We start from the raw sequence: 13,085 nt of genomic DNA, 5'->3' as shown, positions 1-13,085 counted from the left end.
TAGAGTGACAGAAGAAAAATATTGTTTGTAGGATTTATTTTTTTTAATATTGCATGTCTTAAGCACGATCGCACGAAGGCATAGCTCTACTGGGGCCTAAAAATCAAGTTTCCTATCTCGTCAAGAGAAATTGTATTTTTAATCCATAATTCTCGTACAAATGTTTAAAAAAAATACACTGGTGGTAAGAAGAATGATTAATGAACTAATTAAAAACACTGTTTAGTAAATTAATTATTAATTTTAGTGGAAAACCCCGCTTTTTAAAACTTATAGTGGAAATAACTATGAAAATATGATGGTGTGGTCAAGATAACTAAAAATATATACAATTTTAGGACTCATTTGTTTTCAGCCCTGTCATTAAACTTTAATGAAGAACTCTATTTAATGTCAAAGCTTGATATTGCTTCGTTTAGTTGTAATTAAAACATTTTGATTGACATTCACGCACCGAATTTTCCCATTTTGGTCGGCCATATGTTTATTTTTTTAGTAAACAGAGTTTTCACAGTGACTCTGCGACCGACACAACGTATGTGTGCGTATCGACTTGTAAGTAGTTGATATAACGGAACACGAGAGGGCGTTTTATTTGCATCATAAATAATTACTGTACTTGGGAAGTTTAAAATAAATAAACAAATATTTAATTTTATATAAACCATGAGCGCTTCAGGCATGTGAATTTGGATTTTCCAAACTTTTATGCTATACTGTGAGAATAGTTATTTATGTACCTTGGGCGAGCCATGCGCCAATACGGTCGAGGTGATAAATATATTCAGCAGAGTTAGTATAAGGCTGAGGCCCGATAGGGCCGAGGTTTTATATCCCTGCTGCAAATAATTATCGCCGAGACCGTATTTGCGCGTGGCTTGCCCATGGTGCTTAAAAAATTTTTCGTCCTATGGCAGACGTATGCGGGTTTTTACGTGCAGGGGATACTCAATTTAGAAATAAATAACATACGACGCCATAACCCTCTAATCCTCTAAATAAAAATACATGAAAGTCTTGAAGTTAGTCAAAGGTGCGCTTTTTAATTTAAAATGAAAGTTGAAACGTAAGCTACTCGGCTGTATAGAGATTGGTGACACTTGCGTGACATTGTCCTCGACTGTATAAAGTTCTATACAGCCCAGTAGATACTGGCGCGTACGCATATCAATTACAAATTAAGTGTCGTCTGCGCGTAAAAACCCCCATACGTCCGCCTAGGACGAAAATTATTTTATGACCTGATATAGCTATTTATGTCCTGAAATGGCTATATATGAGCTAATAGCACCTGATAGAATTATTTATGATATAATATGGCTTAATATAGCTATTTATGACTTGAAATAGCCATATATATACACAGTAAAAAATTTTTCGTCATTGTGTAGAGTGTTAAAATTTGTGTATTGAATATTACACTCTAGTGTGTAGAATTTAACATTCTAAGGTGTTAAATCATTAAATCAACACATGAGAATGTTAAATTCTACACACTAGAGTGTAATATTCAACACACAAATTTTAACACTCTACATAATGATGAAAAATTTTTTTCTGTGTAACCTAATATAACCTAGTATAATTATTTATGATTTAGTATGGCTTAATATAGCCATTTTTGGCCTGATATAGTTATTTAGGATCTGATTTGGCCTGATATAGCTATTTATGATCTAATATAGCTATTTATAATCTGAAATAGCCCTATATGGCTATTCATGATCTGATATAACTTAATATAGTCATTTATGACTTCAAACGGTTATATATATGATCTGATATAGCCATTTATGATCTGATATAGCTGTTTATAACCTCATATATTTATTTATGGCCTGATAGAGTTATTTAGGATCTGATCTGGTCTGATATAGTTCTCTATGATCTGATGTAGGTATTTATGATCTGAAATAGCTTTTATATATATATATATATATATATATATATATATATATATATATATATATATATATATATATATATATATATATAATTTGATGATACAAGAATTAATGATCTGATATAGTCATTTATAATCTAAAATAGCTCTATATTCAAACTAATATGACCCGATATAACTATTCATAATCTGATATAGCTTGATATAGTTCTTTATGACTTCAATATGACCTAATATAGCATTTTATCACCTGGAATGGCCACGTATAGAACCTAATACGAGCTTACACAGTTGTTTACTATCTGATATAACTTAATATACTCATTTATGACTTCAAACGGTTATAAATATGATCTGATAAAGCCATTTAAGATCTGACATAGCTGTTTATGACCTAATATATTCATTTAAGGCCTGATAGAGTTATTTATAATTTTTTTTTTATTAAAATTTCGATTCTTTAAAATTTTTTTCTCTGAATCTCCGATTCCTGGCACTTCTCTGCCATATATTAAAAAAAAATAATTTATTTTCTCATATCCACCGATAAATCACAGATTATAGATATATAATACAATATAATAAGATTTCAAAGTTTTATCACTCGAAAACTCAATATTCAAGATTTCATACAGTACATATAAAAAATCCACACACGTGACTCCCGTAAAATAAAAAAAAAAAGGACTAACTTCTTCAGTATTATATCGAAATTCCCGATTCATGGCAGATCGCGAAGCATGAACAATACTTTTTAACTTTTATTTAGTTTTTTTTGTCCGTTTATGCTGTAGAAGGGGGCAGCGGGGAGGGGGGGGGTGTAACAAAAAGCGTATTTTTTATTCTCACTTAAAGTTTAGTTGATACAGAGTGCGTCTTATACCAGATATAAGAGTATAAGAGTATAAGAGTTGTCGTCTTATTCGTATTCTTCTCTGACTTGTTCGCCGCTTTCTGATTTCACGGTTGTATTCCTCTGGTAAATTTATGGCCGAATCGAGTGGAGTATGTAAATTTTTGTTACGTATTGCCTTGCAGTGTTTGGGCACCAATGTAAGCGCAAGTGTATGTAATAATAATGATTATTATTATTATAAGTGAATAAAAAAGTAAGGCAGTGTATAACAACTGTATTTGATACTTTAAAGTATCCTTGACTCTTTAATAAATCATTCTGATTATTTTTCTATTTTATTTTATATTGTTGAAGGTGATAATTTATTATTTTAGTTATTTATGATTTTTATTTTTATAATTCCTTTTTTTGTAATAGTTTTATTCTGATTTCAGAGATATTTATGTGATAGGGATGTATACGAGGTTGTTTAAAGTGTCGCCTTTATTTAAGGGTGAATATATGGGTTATAGCGTGCCAAGTAATTTTTTTAATACACTTGTGAGTTATTTTTTTTGTTTATTCTTTGTAAAGAAGTTTTTGTAAGAAATTAATAAAAAAATACTCGTTCTAAGTAAGCGTGCTTGGCGTGATATAAGGTACTTGTCATGTGATAAATTAATGGTAGTGACATTGAGCTTCTGAAATGATGTAATAGTGCTTGGCGCAATTTAATATACTTGAAATGTCATAAAGTACTTGGCACGATACATGTACTTGGGATAATTTATATGTACTTGGCGTGATATAAAATTTTTAGTGTTCGATAAGATACTTTACAGTACTAAGATACTCGGTGTAATATAATAAAATACTTGGCACGATATATAGGTACACCAGGTGACATAAAGTACTTAGCACGTAACAGAGTGTTTGGCATTACTCAAAGTACTTGGCATGTCCTATAGATACTTGGTATAGAATAAAAATACTTTGTATAAAAGCCATTGACATTACATTCAATACTTGGCATGTCATAAGGTACCCTGCATTTCATATGTACTTGGCATGTCCTATAGATACGTGCACAGAAAAAAAAGTTCACTCGAGCCAAGAAAATATTTTTTTTGCTAATTATTTTCTTAAGCGATAAAAAAATTTTTTTTTGACACAAGAAACTTCACTTATTCCTACAAAATTAATTCTTTTGCTCTAAGAAATACATATCTTGATCGAAGAAAATTCATTTAGGTCAAGAAAATTTTCTTGTCTTGAGAAAATTTCTCTCTTGCTCGAAAAAATTAAATATCTCGATAGAAATAAATTTTCATTAATATTTTTATTGTTTAACATGTCAAATGGGAAGATAAAATAATATTGAATCATTTTTAACTTCCCGCTAAGAAAATTGAAAATTTTCAAAAATCGGGAAGTTATTGTTTTTACCCCGTTTTTCGAAAATCGAGTTTTCATCAGATCTCGACGTTTTGAGGTCCTAGAAAGCTTCTCTGACTATTCCCGCGATGGTGCCTGTATGTCTGTCTGTATGTATGTGTGTGTGTGTGTGTGTGTGTGTGTGTGTGTGTGTGTATGTGTGGATGTATGTAAACCTCTCATAACCTTTGAACGGCTTGACCGATTTGATCGCGGTTGGTGCCATTCGAAAGGGTTCGACTAAACTTAGATTTTGAATAAAAGTTGGACCGATTCGGACCGATAGATTTTGAGAAATCTTAAAAAAACTGCGAAAAAAAATTTTTTTAAATGTGATTTTTTTTAATAACTTTCAAACGGCTTGAGCGATCGATTCCAAAAACTAATCAGCTCTTAACATAAAAAAACCACGTCAATCGCCACCAAGCCGGTCAAAATCAGTTGATTCGTTCGTGAGTTATCGTTGACGAAAGCAATCGAAAAAAAAGTGTTTTTTTCTAATTACACCGAAATTTCTAGTCTGATCAATATGAGTTTGAAAATATATCATAGAATTTGTTATGCTCTATATACATTGGGTATAAAATAAATAACATATTAAAAAAAAAATTTGAGTATAAAATAAATAACATATTTGGCCTGTAACATAACATGAAGTACTTGGGATAGTATAAAATCAAATAAATTAAAAAATTGACACTCTATAATGTTTGCTTGTTTACTTGGCACAATATAAACTGTTCAATCACTCACAACTCTAAAGACTTGACATAAAAGAAGCAATCGTGATTTTCACTAGTACCTTTACTTACCCGATTAAAAAGTATAAGAATTCGTATTCGACAAAACTATTTAATTATTGTACAAACAAAAGCACTTCAAAAGAGCTTTCCTAAAGCGGTACTACGCTTCTACTAAACAAGTGATGGTGAAAAAGAGGGAGAGGGGCCAAGTTGAGTGTTGCAAGAACAATAGATATCAGTTTTGATCCCTCGGTATCTGTAGATTCAGCCCTCGAGGGAGTTGCTTCTGGTCTTGTGTATCGTTGAGGGGGTGGCTCTCTTGATATATGGTCCGAGATACCCGGCTCTTACTTTTCCAGTCTCTGTTAGGAATCTTAAGCTCCAGGGCACAAATCCTCTTGTTCAACCTTTTTTTTCTACTTCATTTCATTTTTTTTGCGCATCTTTATTTCGAGTCACTATCGCTATCATCAAACGAATTTTAATCATTTTTTTGCGCTAACCCTCTAAATATTTTAATTTTTAATTGATTATCCCTTGCGGTAAAGTGACAGTTCTTTCCGAGTCCCCATCTAACGGTCCAGGGTTCGATTCTCTATAAGGATTTTTTTTTTTTTTCATTTTTAATAACCAAACGGTATTTAAACGCGAATATTCTTTAAAAATTTTTAGAATTTATAAAAATACAATTTTTTTATGAAAAAAAAGTTGCATTTTAATTTTAATAATTAATGTCTGAAAATAGTTCCTAATTATCCCGCTGAATAAATTTGCAAAAAAAATTTTTATAAAAGACCATTTTTTACCGGAGATATAGCAAATGTTAACTTGGTTGTGACAATAATGATACCTATAATTTTTTTGAGTGTAAATAGTGAGTCCCGGTTCGATTCTCGGCAAGATTTTTTTTTTTTTTTTTTAACAAAACTGTATTTATAAGACCAGATCTAAAATATTTTTTATAATTTCAAATTTTTACCACTTAATTAAAATATTAAAATATTATAAATTTGTAACTTTTCTCTAAAAATCATTTTTCCGTTGTAACTTTTAAATTTATCATCGGATCGTTTATTCTGTAAGAAGTTGTCTTTTAGCAGTTGAAAATTTGCGTCGATTACCGTCAAAATGATCAAAATCAATCAACGTGATTAACAGATGTCGCTGATTAAAATTATTATAAATTTTGACTCGAGAAATCCATAAAATTTATCTTCGAAGATAATTAACAATAAATAGGTTGTCTAATTAATAATGACTTTAAAAATTCAATAAAAGTTAATTAAAAGAATTGTGAAGAGTGTAAGGATTCGATTAAAGGGTGGTCTCGTGGGATTACAAATCTATTTTTTTTTTTTTTTTTATTTTAAGATCTTCAACAGTTGCAATTGATTTTTCCTTTTTCTACTGTCTCACTTATCCTCACTCTTATTACTTAACTTACACTTTTAACGATTGTAGGTTGGCAGTATCTTGCTCGAGCAGTTATTTTTCCAGTATCTGTCCATCTCGGTTTAATAAACTCCAGAGCTACGGCTAAAGAAGGAAAAAACCTCCGATCCTATTAATCCTTTTGGAAGAACAGAGAGTGGGATATTCGACTTGTGGCCACTCGAAGATAACTACCAAGCCGGTTCCTATCTTTCGCCGACCGGGTTCTACTATTCTCAAAATAAAACCAGCCATAGATTGTTCGGGTGATATAAAGAGAGCCACCAGATCCAGTTAGAACTCCCACCACCCCTTTTTCTTATAATTCCAATTCTCATTTAATCTATCTGCTATTTTTTTAACGATTATTTAATTGGTTTAAGTTTTTTTTTTGACCCAATTGCTTAATTCTTCCTTTGAATCATTAAATTTAATTAAGAAAAAAATTGTAGTTTTAATAGAATAAATTCTACGCCAAGTACCTGAAGTACTTGGCATGAAAAATACGACTTTTATCCTTTTTTAAAAACAACTTAGAACTTCTCTTAAAATTGGAAAAATTATGCCAAGTACTTAAGGTATTATCTGTGCCAAGTACTTTTTACTTGGCATAAAAATTAATCTTTTGAGAATGAAAATTGGTATTTTTCTTCAATTAATTGTCATATTATGACCGATATTTAAACACAGAAAAAAATCTGGAAAACGGTTGACCCTAAAGGCCATCCCTGCAACTTCCCGCTAATTCCATATCTAAGCGCTTAAAATTGTACTTTAAGGTTTTTGAGCTCAAAAATAGAATTTTAATTGATATTTATGCACCAAGTACTATTTACTTGGCATATAAGATGACTTAAACATAGTAAAAATTTAATTTTTATATTTATAACAGTAATTATGTGTCAAGTATTAATCAATTTTTTATAACCAATAATTGTCTGAAAAAAGTTAGGTAAAACCAAACATGTGTTATAAATAACACAAAATTAAAATTGAAAAATTTTAATTTAAAAATAAAAAAATTTAAAAATTTTTTTAATTTCCCGCGTACAGTAATTATTTATCCGAACAAAAACAGTTTCACTGTAAAAAAGTCGCACCAAGTCCACGTTCATAAGACTATTAGGAAAAAAAATTTTTTTTTTCTTTACAAAAAGATACAAAATAAAAAAATTAAAAAATCCGAGTAACCGATATGATTGTTTATGATTTTCGGAAATTAAAAAAAATTTTTTTGTAAATTTAAAAATTTAAAAAAAATTTTAGAACGTATTTAGTGTGCGCGGTTGCAAAATATTTTACTTTTAATGAAATTCGTAAAATCTATTTACTAGGACTTTAAAAAAATTGAAATACACAATGACGCACACCAAGTACGTTCTAAAATTTTTTTTTAATTTTTAAATTTACAAAAAATTTTTTAATTTCCGAAAATCATAAACAATCATATCGGTTACTCAGTTTTTTAATTTTTTTATTTTGTATCTTTTAGTAAAGAAAAAAAAAATTTTTTTTCCTAATAGTCTTATGAACGTGGACTTGGTGCGACTTTTTTACAGTGAAACTGTTTTTGTTCGGATTTTAGTATTTTTTTTAATTATAATGAAAATTTACAATTGATAACAACTTAAATCTCGTGTTGACTGCATTTTTTACTGCAAACTATCCCCTTAAAGCTACAGTTTATGTAGATGTAATTCCAGTGCACCCTGGCGGCCATAGATGCAAGCTATGAATCACTTTTTACTGTAGTTGCGTGTCTATAGGAAGGATTACTACGCATTTTTATTTTATCTAGTCTGTGGCGCTGATATTCCCCATCGAAAAAAAGTCAGGATCGAAATTTCTGGGCTTACTATAGTTTGTGCTGATAAAATTTAATAATTTTAAGTGAATTAAGTGTTATAATTGATTATAATTAATTAATATCAGTAAAATAAAGTATAAATTACTTTTATAATATATTATTTTGGAAAAAGGAGAACCATATAATTAAATAAAATTTTGCAACCTCGAAATACCGTTCTGCTTACAGTAAACACAGTCGGTAGTCTGGCGCTCCGTTTACAACGGATTTGAACGGAACTTGGCGCCAGATTCTACCGAATCTGTGGATGAAGCGAATAAAATGCCCTCACGTGTTCCATTATATCAACTCCTTACAAGTCGATACGCATACGTACGTTGGCTCGGTCGCAGAGTCACTGTGAGAACTCTGTTTACTAAAAAAATAAACATATGGCCGACCAAAATGGGAAAATTCGATGTGAATGTCAATCAAAATGTTTTAATTACAACTAAACGAAGCAATATCAAGCTTTGATATTGAATAGGGTTCTTCATTAAAGTTTAATGACAGGACTGAAAAAAAAATGAGTCTTAAAATTGTATATATTTTTAGTTATCTTGACCCCACCACCATATTTGGACAGTTATTTCCACTATAAGTTTTAAAAAACGGGTTTTTTCTCTAAAATTGATAATTTATTTACTGAGCAGTATTTTTAATTAGTTCAGTAATCATTTTTCTTGTCACCAGTGTATTTTTTTTAAACATTTGTACGAGGATTATGGATTAAAAATACAATTTCTCTTGACGAGATAGGAGACTTGATTTTTAGGCTCCAGTAAAGCTATGTCTTGGCGCGTTCGCGCTTAATAAGGCATGCAATAATATAATGTCTTGATTATAAAAAATATCTCATCAAAAATCCGATATTGTACCAAGTACCTATTACTTAACATAAACAAATAACAATTTACCCTTGAATACTCCAGATCTTCTGCTTCGATTATTTAATAAAATAAATTCGGTCTAATAATTGGTTCAAACTTTACTACTTGGCATCGTACCAAGTACCAATCAATTTTTCACCGCGAATAATTTTATAAAAATAATAAAATATCATTATCATAATAAAATGTCTTATTAAAGTTGTACAGTATGTGCCAAGTCATTTTTACGTGGCATGATGCCATGTACTGATCAATTTTTAAAAAATCAACTTATATTAATAAATTATTCTATCAACAATAGACTCTCGAAATTTCATGCCAAGTATCAAGTACTTGAAGCGAAAAATCGCTTTATTGACCTCGAAAAAATTTTAATACTTTTTCCGAGGAATAAAACATAAAATTATAAGTAAACTCGACATAAATTATTAAGCTCGTCGTAAAGTTTCAGCCTAGTAGGTAGTAGCTAGGTATTCCAGTATTCAAGATTTTAGTATACCCCGTCAAATGTCAAATAGGAGACGGGTAACAGGAGTGCACTCGACGAGAATGCCGGAAATAACGAGGAAAGTTACGTTAAACAACCAAACCAGACAGGAGGCATTTCCCCGAGGAAGAAACGAGGACAGTCCTTTTCACCCATTTACCAGCTACCCCTCTTCCTCATTCTCTTATTCATTTTCATTTAATTTCTTTCCTCATTTTCATATTCTCGACAACTCTTTTGAATTCAACTCACTGTTAAAATGTTACTTTTCACAATTCATAACGTTGTCTTTTATTATTATTACAATCTTAACACTCGGCTACTCCCTATTGGTAAAAATTCCCACGATGCCTCTTTCGGGTGCTTACATATATATATACACAAACTAATTTATTTATCAATTATTCATGAGCTTTTAGTGTTCTTTAATTGATTGTTTTATTCATCAGGCGATAACGAAATTTTATATGGTAAATACATTGTTATTTTTTTTTATTGTTGTTTATTGTTTAGGAGAACAATAATAAATATCTAAGATTTATCGAAGAGATAAAAAAAATACAATCTTTTATTAACATAAATAGAATATTTAAATCCTAAAGAATAGGTGAAAATTTTTTTGTTCGAAAAAATTTTAATATCCAGTCAAAAAAATCACGGCTTTACAAAAAACCACAAAACCAAGTTTTGTTACTTGGCATTAAATTTTTATTTTTTATTGAGATTTTTGCATTTCTTATGAATATTTTGTGCCAAGTACTTTATAGTTTCCATAATCCACGCCAATTACTTGGCATAATACATGCTGATTACTTTTGTCTTGAAATTAAAATGATCTAAAGTAATAAATAGATTTTTTGATAATCATAATGTGCCAAGTACTTTTTACTCGGTGTAAGCTGTGCCAAGTATTTTAATTTTGAATAAAAAATTACTTTTATAAAAATAAAATATTAACTTATTAGAAAATTTTTAATATTTATCACGTGCCAAGTACTTTTCATTTGACATTATTTACGCCAAGTACGTTTTACTTGGCATAAAAATTATTTCTATAAGATTAAAAATTACTTTTTCAAATAAATTTTTGTATTTTTTATCACAATTAAGTGCCAAGTACATTATACTTTGCGTGAATTGAGCCAAGTAATTTTCTTAGCACGGAAACTAACATTTATAAAATTCCGTATTCATTATTTGTTCAACTTGTTAAGAATATTTTTTTGCCAAGTAATTGTTACTTTGTATGATTCACGCCAAGTATCTTTACGTATCATATAAATTACTTTTATTAAATTTAAAATTACTTTTTAAAGAAAATTTTGCGTTTTTAATAAAAAATTACCTGTCAAGTAGTTTTTACTTGGCTTGGATTATTCCAATCATTTTTTTACTTGGCACGAAAACTGCCACAATAAAATTAAAAATTGATGCTTTCATATTGTTTTCTAACAATCATGTGCAATGTTCTTTTTACTTGGCACAAAAAATAACAGTAATCTCCTTGGCAAAACAAATGTTTGTGTTTTCAATTCAACGTACAACATAGTGTCAACTAATTACAAATGCTTAATATATTTGCATAAATTTCAAACTCATGTCATCATTTCGTATGCTTATTACCAACAGACTAATACTCATACGTAATTGTAATTCTACCGTACTTGCTTTAATTATCTGGATCTTGAATTTCATTCAAGAAGACGAAACATTAAACTTGATAATTATCCCAGTAATTTTGAACTTATAATAGTGAGCTTTTAAAAATTTTAAATTATTCACTACTATCTTCATATTAAAAATTTTAATCACGACAAATTATCTGTATCGTTTAAATATATTTAAAAACACTATAAATATTTAATTCGAGGCATTAATGACTCGTAAAACAGAAAACGATGTACATTAAAATGAAATCATCTGTAAATATATTTACGCGTATATATTTGTTGAGGACTATTGATCAAACAGAAATATCAAACACATTCACTACATCACCGGTAATTTAATTCCCGAGTAAGTAATCGATACGATCCCCATCATCTGTCTGGATAAAAACCACCATCCAGCATCCGACCACGAAACCCCACGGTATCACCGATCACCGCACACTGCCTACAAAGAATTCCACCCAGAATTTTTCATCTACCAACTTTCTTTTTGCTAAACTTTTCTCCTCCTCTTCCACTCTTCCTCTTCTTTCGCCCTACGACATAACTGCATCGCTAGGTTCTTATTCGCAAACTTTTTGTTTCCCCAAATCCGTAACACTTTTTACCCTAACCATATGCTGCCGACCTTTCCTGAAATCTGTTCACCCTTTGACTTCCATCAAAATTCAATTAATTTTATTAAAATTGATGGATTTCTAAATGATGATGATCACTATGATCATAGTCATATTTATCATAGCTATAATTATGATCAAAATGGTGATGATGATGATGATGATGTCAACCATAATGTTGATATCAACCATGATCATGATGATAATTATGAGCACAATGATCTTAAACATGATGATCATGATGACTTTAATCATAATCATCATAATGACCTTAAACATGATGATCACGATAATCGCAATGATCTTGAACATGATGATCATGATGACCTTGATCATGGTCATGATAACTCATATAACTATAAACATGATCCAGTGATTATGATCATGATGATAATTATGATGATAATATCCTTTAGCATGGTGATAATTATCATAGCCATGTAAATCATGTCGACTATGGTCATAATGATGAGTATGATGATGATCATTACTACAAACATGATTAAAATAATAATCGTAATCATGACCATGATCACAGTGACGATTATAATAATTATGAACTTATACATGATGGTTGATGATAATAACCATGATTAAGGTGACCACGATGATCATGATAATAATAATAATAATAATGCTTGTATTAAACATGATCATAATCATGATAATAATCCGGATCATGATTATGATGATGATAATGATGATCATATTAAATATACTCTTTTTAAAAAAAAAAAAAAAAAAAAAATGCAATAAAGATGAATAGCAGGTTGTCATCCAGCAAGAGTATGATCCTCAAAGCTTGGCCTATTCATTCCCCGTAATAGCTACGAGTATCAAGCTGATGCTGAAGCTGACGTAGTTCGTCCCATAACTCGAGGACTCCAAAGTCACATCAATCGAATGTAGCTTCCGGCGGTTCATCGATCGCTAAGACGAGATGACATAAGGTACTTACTTTTTACTTTTTGCTCTCAGGCTATCTCCATCCTCATCTTCAGAGAAAGGAACCTGGTAAGTGTCTGCTGCGGAGTTATTCCATCATTGCGAATGTGTTTTATCGTCTGGCAAAACCTAGACCGAAGACATAACCAAGGGAAATTGGTTCGCGGTTAAATTCCCTAGATTTATGCTCCATCAAGAGTATTTATGACGACTGGTCCATATAAAATGAATGAGCTTCGTAATTTTTTAAGACATTTTATCGTTATTTCATTTCTTTAGAAGCC

The 13,085-nt window shown here is 30.2% G+C and overlaps 1 protein-coding gene across 24 annotated transcripts in view; it reads right to left on the bottom strand.

The window, feature by feature from the left end:
* LOC123264370 (collagen alpha chain CG42342-like) overlaps positions 1 to 13,085 on the bottom strand; it is a 128,091-nt gene that overhangs the window by 38,385 nt on the left and 76,621 nt on the right. The window lies entirely within an intron of this gene.

This window comes from Cotesia glomerata, linkage group LG4, assembly GCF_020080835.1.
Source record: "Cotesia glomerata isolate CgM1 linkage group LG4, MPM_Cglom_v2.3, whole genome shotgun sequence".
NCBI classification, from domain to species: domain Eukaryota; kingdom Metazoa; phylum Arthropoda; class Insecta; order Hymenoptera; family Braconidae; genus Cotesia; species Cotesia glomerata.
This window is presented reverse-complemented; position numbering and strand designations above follow the sequence as displayed.